Source organism: Apium graveolens, chromosome 5 (genome assembly GCF_009905375.1).
Source record: "Apium graveolens cultivar Ventura chromosome 5, ASM990537v1, whole genome shotgun sequence".
Classification (NCBI taxonomy): Eukaryota; Viridiplantae; Streptophyta; class Magnoliopsida; order Apiales; family Apiaceae; genus Apium; species Apium graveolens.
In genome coordinates this window covers 167,308,909-167,319,023 of record NC_133651.1, presented here as the reverse complement: position 1 = coordinate 167,319,023, position 10,115 = coordinate 167,308,909, and the positions used below count along the sequence as shown (strand labels likewise).

Below are 10,115 nucleotides of genomic sequence, written 5' to 3'. Positions count from 1 at the left end.
CCTCTGTATTAACCTCAGGCGGAGTGTGCTCAACAGTAGTCTTCCTTGGTTCCACTTCTTCATCCTGCTGCTTTGCTTCTTTCTCAGCCCCAGTTTCTACAGTTAACTCTTGAGTTTGTACGGGATTCGCAACCTTCTCAGACCTCAAATTGATTTCCTTTACCTACTCCTTAACTTCCTTCATTCCTGGCACTTCAGTGTCACTAGGCAATGTACCAGGTTGACGATTTAGTAAGGCATTAGCAATTTGCCCAATCTGATTTTCCAAGGTCTTGATAGAAACAGCTTGACTCTTGCACATAAGCTTCAACTCCTCTAATTCAGATTTTTCATTAGCTTGTTGCAGCTGGAGTTATTGTCTTGGTGCATACCGCGATTGCTGAAAACCAGGGGGGTTGTACAGCTTAGTTGGACACCGCTGATAAGGCTGTTGAACCGCATTCTGAATGTTTCTCCAACTGAAATTAGGATGATTGCGGTTTTTAGGATGATAGGTGGCTGGCACAGGTTACTGCGATCGTTGGAAGTTGCTCACGAACTGAGCTGATTCACTAGAAATTGCATACTGCTCAGTCTCATGTGCACCAGCACAAAGCTCACAAACACTAGTGATTTGATTAACTCCATAATTAGCCAAATTATCCACCTTTATTGTCAAAGCCTTAAGTTGGGCAGCGATAGTAGTTGCTGCGTCCAACTCCAGAATTCCTGCTACCTTTCCCTGAGACAGTCTCTGGGAAGGATTCTGGTACTCATTTACATCCATCAATTTAATAAGTTCATAAGCTTCATCGTAGCTTTTAGCCCACAGGGCTCCTCTTGATGCTGCATCAAGCATGGGCCTAAAAGTAGGACCCAATCCATTGTAGAAATAGTTGATAATCATCCAATCAGGCATGCCATTGTGTGGGCACTTCCTTAGCATATCCTTATATCGATCCCAAGCCTCACACATAGATTCTCCAGTTTGTTGAGCAAACTGAGTAAGAGCATTTCTGATTGATGTAGTCTTCGCCATGGGGAAGAATTTAGTGAGAAATGTTTGAGCAAGATCTTCCCAAGTTGTGATAGACCCTGCTGGTAGAGAATGTAACCAGCACTTAGCTCTGTCCCTCAGAGAGAATGGGAAGAGTCGTAGCTTAATAGCATCCTCAGTCACATCATTAAATTTGAAAGTGTCGCAGATCTCGATGAAATCCCTGATGAGCATGTTGGGGTCTTCAGTAGGAGAACCCCCAAACTGAACTGAGTTATGTATCATCTGAATCATGCTCGACTTAATCTCAAAAGTGTTAGCTCTGATGTCTAGTTTGATGATGCTACACTGAATGTCATTAATCTTAGGCTTAGAATAGTCCATCAAAGCCTTCGGATTTTTTGCTTGATCACCCATAGCTACTATAATTGGCTCTTCAACTTTCTCTTCTTCCTCTAACTTCTTTTCTTCCTCAGAAACTTCCCTACGAACTACCACAAGTTCTTCCTCGGCTTTTGATAAGTGGCATTTTATACCACTTAGAACGTCTTATAATGGCTTGAATTGATGTCTTGAAATCAGGTATTTAGTGTATTTGATGCATTTTTCTAGTGTTTTTGCATTTCAGGGTATAACTTGCATATGTAGGAAGAATTCATCAGAAATAAGCCTAGGGAAATGCTTGGCATTGGTTGTAGAAAGTTGGGGGCAGAACGCAGCAAAATCAGGAGCAGAATTCAGAATTTTCCAGAAGGTGCTTGGGCGCCCGCTCAGGATGCTGGGCGGCCGCTTGGGAGCTTGGGCGCCCGCTCAGGAATCTTAGGCAGCCGCTCAGGGATGAGAATTTAAATACTGAATTTTATAATCCTTATTCTGATGGACTTCTGAGATGGCTGGTTCTTATGGGCTTCTATATAAGTAGTTCTCAGGGACGTTTCACAGAAGTGTGCTATCAAGCAAAGAGCAAGGAGAGAAGGAAGAAGACTATTTTAGCACATCACAACGAAGAAGAGGAAGCATACATTTTCTTGTGATTCTTTTATTCGTTGTATCAGTGGATGCTAGTTTTCTTTACTTTGACCTTATTACTCTTGTGACGTACTCTAGTTTTAATAAATATTTTTATTAGTTTATATTGTGTGTATTATCATGTTTTCATATGAACCTATGGTGATGATGAGTTTTATCATGGGCTAATCGTGATCATGGGGTCATAACGGATTTACTATGGATTTTTTTAGTTAGTTGTTTAATACCTTAGTGTGTGATGATTGTATATTATCTAGCACAGGTTGTGCTTATTCTTCTTATGTGCGTCGCAAACATATAAGATAGGTTGTTAATCTCTTGTGAAGCGACGGTGGATCTTGAGGTTTAGAACTTGCCATGCTAGCATAGGTTCACGTATGTGTATGCATGATTAGTGGGTAACTCTAACCATTTTACTTGCCCTGTGTAATCATAAAGAATAACTTGTGCATAATCGTTATGTTGTCAAATTCTCTAGACATGTAGGGTCTTAACATAATTGATACATATTCAACTTCTATCTTAATTGTGGATGTTTGGTAGAATGGTATTAGTACAATAAAAGTTGGCTTTTATCAGTTTCGTATTGTTCGATTAATATCATCATTGTTACATGTTAAGGGTAATAACGATAACTATTGAAGGAAGTAGTAATGAAGTTATAATCTCATGTGTGTTTAATATTGTTAATTCAAGTGTCAATTAAGTGTTTAATTCTCGTAGTTAGTTGTAGTTAATAAGTAGTTAATCAAATTTAAGTGTTATTGTCTTGACATTGAGAAGTAATCATACATTGGTGAGTAAGTGTTAATTGAACATAATTAGTCTGTGTCTCTGTGGGAACGAACTAGAATTTATTCTATATTACTTGGGAACGCGTATACTTGCGTGAATTATTAGCGCATGTTTTGTGCCTAACAAGTTTTTGGCGCCGCTGCTAGGGACTCGGCGTATTTGTTTAGTTTATGTACTTGCCATCAGTGGTCATTAGGACTCATTGATTAAGACGTGTTACTTATTGTTTTCGGTTGTGTTTCAGGTACTCTAGCGAGCGTTTATGCAAACACGTTCTCGCACTCGCAAGAGAACTTTAGATACGGCTGAGGAGATAGACTCAGTTCATGATATTCCGGAGAAGATAGATTTTGAAGATTCGGATAAAGAGAGTGAGCAGAAAGAACCAGTAATCATGGGTGATCGTATAGTTCTAGCAGCAGGTCCAGCTCTTTTGGACATTTCTCGGCCTAAAATTGATGACATTCAGTCAAGCATTCTTTATCCGGTTATTCAGGCTAACACTTTTGAAATCAAGCCGGGCACTATTCAGATGATGCAGAATTCTGTTTCTTTCGGAGGTGCTGCGACTGAAGACCCCAACATGCATATCAGGAATTTTGTCGAGATCTGTAGTACTTTCAAATATAATGGTGTGACTGATGAGGCTATCTAGCTGAGGCTTTTCCCATTCTCTCTGAGGGATAAAGCTTAGGACTGGTTACATTCTGAGCCAGCTGCGTCCATCACTACTTGGCAAGATCTTGCGCAAAAGTTTCTAGTAAAGTTCTATCCAATGGCGAAGACTGCAGCTATGAGGAGTGCTCTTACTCAGTTTGTAAAACAACCAACAGAATCTATGTGCGAAGCTTGGGAGCACTACAAGGAGATGTTGAGAAAGTGTCCACATCATGGTATGCCTGACTGGATGGTGATCACTGGTTTCTATAATGGTTTGGGGGCCCAATCTCGGCCCATGCTCGATGCAGCAGCTGGAGGCGCCTTGTGGGCCAAAAGCTATACTGAGGATTATAATCTTATTGAAACTATGGCTGCAAATGAGCATCAAAACCCAACTCAAAGAATGATGCATGGAAAGGTAGCCGGTATTCTGGAAGTTGATGCAGCTAGAGCTATTGCAGCGCAGCTCCAAGCGCTGTTTTTGAAGGTCGATTCTTTAGCCAACTATGGAGTCAATCAGATAGCTATGGTCTGTTAGCTTTGTGCAGGTTCTCATGCTACGGATCAGTGTTCTCCTGTTAATGAATCTGTTCAGTATGTGAACAATTATCAGTGACCGCAGCAGCCTGTGCCAGCTACTTATCATCCTAACAACAGAAATCATCCTAATTTCAGCTGGAACAATAATCAGAATGCTATTCAGCAATCATATCAGCAAGGCGTAAGTAAACAGTTTAATCCACCTAGATTCCAGAAACCACAGTATTACGCTCAAAGACAATCATATCCTCAACAAGGAGGAGCTGCTCTACCTTCTAGTGCTGATTTCAAGGAGCTCAAGCTGTTGTGCAAAAGTCAGGCAGTTTCTATCAAGACCTAGGAAAATCAAATCGGTCAATTAGCCAATACTGTGCTCAATCGTCAACCTGGCACACTTCCCAGTAATACTGAAGTCCTAGGCAGGAAGGAAGCTAAGGAGCAAGTAAAGGCTATCACCTTAAGGTCTGGAAAAGTTGATGATGTTGAAAAAGCAAAAGATGGAGAAGCTGAAGTTGTTGATGAAGAAGAGAAGCAAAAGGAGAAAGCGGCGGAACCAAGGAAGACTACTGTTGAACACACTCTGCCTGAGGGTAATACAGGGGAGAAACAGCTCCATCCTTCACCACCTTTCCCCAAGAGATTGCAACAACAAAAATTGGATAAGCAGTTCGGTAAGTTTCTGAAGGTGTTCAAGAAACTTCACATTAACATACCTTTCGTTGAGGCTCTGGAGCAAATGCCTAGTTATGCAAAATTCATGAAGAGTATTCTTTCAAGGTGAAACTGGATGACCTTCAGACCGTTGCTCTAACGGAAGAGTGCAGTGCTGTGCCGCAACAAAAATTACCTCCAAAGCTTAAAGATCCAGGTAGCTTCACCATTCCTTGCACCATTGGCAAGTTGTCTTTCGACAAATGCCTTTGCGATTTGGGAGCAAGCAACAATCTGATGCCATTGTCTATCTTCAAAAAGTTGAATTTGCCTGATCCAAAGCCCACCTACATGTCTCTACAATTGGCTGATTGTTCTATTACATACCCACGAGGCATCGTGGAAGACGTGTTAGTAAAGGTGGATAAGCTCTTCTTCCCTGCAGACTTTGTCATTTTGGATTTTGAGGAAGATAAGAAGATTCCCAAAATCTTGGGAAGACCTTTCTTGGCTACAGGCCGTAGCTTGATCGATGTGCAGAAAGGTGAACTTACTATGAGGGTGCAGGATCAGGATGTGACATTCAATGTATTCAAGGTAATGAAATTCCCTACAGAAAACGAGGAGTGCTTAAAGGTGGATTTGATTGATTCTACGGTAACTTCAGAACTTGATCATATGCTAATGTCTAATGCCTTAGTGAAAGCCTTAGTGGGGGAATTTGACAGTGACGATGAGAATGGCAATGAGCAACTACAATATCTAAATGCTTCTCCTTGGAGGCAAAAGCTAGACATGCCATTTGAATCTCTTGGTACTACTGATCTCAAGAATGCTGAAGGAAAGCTCAAACCATCTATTGAGGAAGCACCTACTTTGGAGCTTAAACCATTGCCTGAACACTTGAGGTATGCTTTTTTAGGTGATGCATCTACTTTACCTGTTATTATTGTATCTGACCTTTCAAGTAGTGAGGAGGACAAGCTCTTGAGGATTTTGAGAGAATTCAAATCGGCCATCGGATGGACTATAGCAGATATAAAAGGGATCAGCCCTTCGTACTGTATGCATAAAATTCTGCTAGAGGAAGGTAGTAAGCCGACTGTTAAGCAACAGCGGAGACTTAATCCTATCATGAAAGAAGTGGTGAAGAAAGAAATTCTGAAGTGGCTAGATGCAGGAATCATATATCCTATTTCTGACAGTTCTTGGGTGAGCCCCGTGCAATGTGTACCTAAGAAAGGAGGTATAACTGTGGTAGCAAATGATAAGAACGAGCTCATCCCCACTCGAACAGTCACATGATGGAGTGTATGCATGGATTACAGGAAGTTGAACAAAGCCATGAGGAAGGATCACTTCCCTCTTCCATTAATTGATCAGATGCTTGACAAGTTGGCTGGTCATGAGTATTATTGTCTTCTGGATGGCTATTCGGGGTATAATCAAATTTGCATTGCACCAGAAGATCAAGAAAAGACTACCTTCACTTGTCCATTTGGCACGTTTGCTTTTCGCAGAGTTTCGTTTGGCTTATGTGATGCACCTGCCACTTTTCAGAGATGTATGATGGCTATATTCTCTTATATGATTGGAAACAAAGTCGAAGTGTTCATGGATGACTTCTCCGTCTTTGGACATTCATATGATGAATGTTTGAATAATCTTCCTTCGATGCTCAAAAGGTGTGTGGAAACTAATTTGGTGCTCAATTGGGAAAAATGTCACTTTATGGTGCGTGAAGGCATTATTCTTGGGCATAAAGTCTCTAGCAAGGGTCTTGAGGTGGACAAAGCCAAGGTGGGAGTCATTAAAAATCTTCCACCACCTATTTCTGTGAAAGGAATCCGTAGTGTTCTTGGTCATGCGGGTTTTTATTGGCGTTTCATCAAGGACTTCTCGAAGATATCTAAGCCGTTGTGCAACTTGCTTGAGAAAGATGTGCCTTTTAAATTTGACGATGAATGTTTGGTGGCATTCGAGACTCTCAAGAAGAGTTTGATAACTGCACCATTTATTACGGGACCTGATTGGACAGAACCTTTTGAGATGATGTGTGATGCAAGTGATTATGCAGTGGGAGCAGTTCTTGGGCAGCGCGAGAATAAACTTTTTCATGTGGTCTACTATGCTAGTAAGACTCTAAATGGAGCTCAAATGAACTACACTACTACTGAGAAGGAGCTCTTGGCTATAGTCTTTTGTTTTGAAAAATTTCGATCTTATCTGCTTGGGACAAAGGTGACAGTATTCACTGATCATGCTGCCATTCGCTATTTGGTCTCAAAGAAGGATTCGAAGCCTAGACTTATTCGTTGGGTGCTCTTGCTAGAGGAATTTGAGTTAGAGATCAAGGATCGAAAAGGTACTGAGAATCAAGTAATTGACCATCTCTCTAGATTAGAGAATCCCGGTTCAACTTCACATGATAAGACATTGATCAACGAATGTTTTCCGGATGAGCAGTTGTTACAGTTCAGGAGGAAGAGCCATAGTTCGCAGATATTGTGAACTATCTTGTCAGCAATATAAGGCCTCATAATATGAATGCAACTCAAAAGAAGAAGTTTCTACATGAGGTGAAGTGGGACATGTGGGATGAACCATATTTGTTTAGACAGGGAGCTGACCAGATCATCAGGAGATGTATCCCATTCTGTGAGACGAAGGGGATATTACGAGACTTCCATTCCACACTTTATGATGGACATTATGGTGGTGAAAAGACGGGAGCTCGTATTTTACAAGCAGGTTTTTTCTGGCCTACGTTGTTTAAGGATGCGCATCAGTTTGTTTTAAGGTGTGATCATTGCGAAAGAGTGGGGAATCTTACTAGAAAGGATGAGATGCCTTTAAATGTAATGCTTGAAGTCGAGGTCTTTGATATTTGGGGAATCGATTTCATGGGACCATTTATCCCGTCCTGCAATAATCAGTACATCTTGCTGGCAGTAGATTATATCTCGAAATGGGTAGAAGTCAAGGCTCTACCGACGAATGATGCAAAGGTAGTGTTGAATTTTCTCCATAGGCAGATATTCACAAGGTTTGGAATGCCACGAGTAATCATATGTGATGAGGGGTCGCATTCCTGCAATCGTAAGTTCACTTCTATGATGCAGCGCTATATTGTGAATCATCGTGTTGTTACTGCCTATCATCCGCAAACTAATGGTCAAGCTGAAGTGTCTAATAGAGGGATCACGCGCATTCTGGATAAATTTGTTTGTCCGTCAAGGAAAGATTGGTCTTTAAAGCTCGAAGAAGCTGTTTGGGCTTATAGAACAGCATACAAGACTCCACTTGGGATGTCCCCGTTTCAACTTGTCTATGGTAAGGGATGTCATTTACCTACGGAGCTTGAGCATAAGGCTTATTGGGCATTGAAGAAGTTGAACCTTGATCTAGATGCAGATGGCAAGAAGTGAATGCTTCAGTTAAATGAACTTGATGAATTTCGACCTCAAGCGTACGAGAATAACAAAATGTACAAGGAAAAAGTAAAAAGGTGGCACAACAGGAAGCTATCTCCTAAGTCATTCGTGCTGGGGCAACAAGTTTTTTTATTCAACTCTCGTCTCTAACTTTTTCTCGGAAAGTTGAAATCAAGGTGGTTTGGACCTTTTATCGTCAAAACTGTGTTTCCACATGGAGCGGTGGAGATTTTTGAGAACGATCTGGACCAAGCATTCAAGGTTAATGGTCAGTTATTGAAGCATTACTATGGGGACATGGCAAACCGGGAAGTGGTTAGTGTCGTTTTATTGTCAACTTGATCGGAGTACTCTACGTCAAGGTAATGACTTAAAAGAAGCGCTTCTTGGGAGGCAACCCAAGACTTTAACCTTTAGGAACCTTTAGAAGTTAGTACCATATCCAAAAAACCCAAAAAATCAGAAAATTGGGCAGAAAAAAAAGTTATTTCCAGAAACCCCTTGGACGCCCGCTGAGGAATCCTGGGCGGCCGCTCGGAGTCTGGGGCGCCCGCTTGGAAGTCCTGGGCGGCCGCTCAGGACTCTTCTGCCAGAATTTTTTTTGCCTTATAAAAAACCACAAAAAAATCAGAAAAATATAAAAAACATAAAAACCCACGATTTCTTTCCCACAATTCCACGTTTTCTATCTCACAAACCCCACTCCTACACTAATTCTAACCCTAAATCCTACCCTATATATACACACAACCCCTCCATATACACTCCCATATACTTTCAACTTCAAAACTCTCTCCTATACTCAAAACACAATTCTTAAACACTTTTTCTCAATTTCAATGGCACCTAAGAGATCCCGAACTATTGATAGTAGCAGCACCGTTCCTACTGCTGATTCTTCGAGGGGAACTGCTGCGAGACCTCGTTTAATGGTTAGGGCTTCTGAGGAGGAGTATACTAGGCTTCTGACTAAGCCAATTTTGAAGGAGAGGGGATTTTTACCATCAGGGAGGGATGGTGAGTTATTGCCGATGATTGCGGAAAAGGGGTGGATTTTTTTTTGTGAGTCGCCGGAGGCGGTTTCAATGAGTGTAGTTCTTGAGTTTTATGCGAACGCCAAGGCTGAAAATAATGGGTTTACTGTTGTCCGTGGGCTTACTGTGGATTATCAGCCGGAGGCGATTCGCCGTGTTATTGGGTAGCGACAACGGAAGCCCATGAAGGAGAATTGGAATGAGAAGACCCCCGAGGATTTTGATTTGGATTTGATTGTGGCTACCCTCTGTCAGCCGGGCATGGTGTGGAAGTTCAAGACGGGATCTAACGAGTATCGTTCTTTTCCGGCGGTTGCGATGAATAGGTATGCCCGTGCATGGAATGCCTTTATTTGTGCTAATATTTTGCCTACTTCGCATGCACATGAGGTTACAGTCGAGAGAGCAAGGTTGTTATGAGGGATCTTGAATGAGGAGTATTATGTGGACCTTGGTGAGTTCATCTACCAAGGAATTTTGAAGTTTTTAAGGGGGACGAAACACAACAACATCCCTTATGCATCTACTGTCATGAAGCTGTGCAAAGCAGTGGGAGTTTATTGGCCTTCTCACGAGCAGCTGCAGATGCCGGCCGCTCCTATTGACTCAGCGACTCTGAATGCATTGCAGGAGTGGACGGGTGGAGAGCCCGAGGATCATGGTTTGGGATATCATCTTTCAGGAGGATGTCCAGCAGCTGGTGCTACCATGGCTAGGCCCAGTCAGGTTCGTGATGAGGCAGGCTCTTCTAGAGCCCAGGAAGATGTTGGGATGGCTGATGCCCAGTTTAGGAGGCTGTCGAGGAAGATGGATGTGATGTATGAGTCGCAGAGTAGGTTCGCTCAAGAGCTCACCCTTGCACTTGGGACTGCTTTCAGAGGCCTTGGAGCTGACATCCAGTGGCCCGTTTTTGGTGAGGACTCTGCTTATCCGCCTCCTGACACTCCACCCTCTGAGGGTGATGATGATGATTTCTCCGTGTAGGTACACCCTGTG

General features: G+C 42.2%; 1 non-coding gene across 1 annotated transcript; it reads left to right on the top strand.

Annotated features, from left to right (window-relative positions):
* The first annotated feature begins 896 nt into the window (after positions 1-896).
* Positions 897-1,003, top strand: LOC141663280 (small nucleolar RNA R71). Its single transcript, XR_012551357.1, has one exon. It is a non-coding gene; the product is annotated as a small nucleolar RNA R71 (small nucleolar RNA).
* Positions 1,004-10,115: the final 9,112 nt, after the last annotated feature.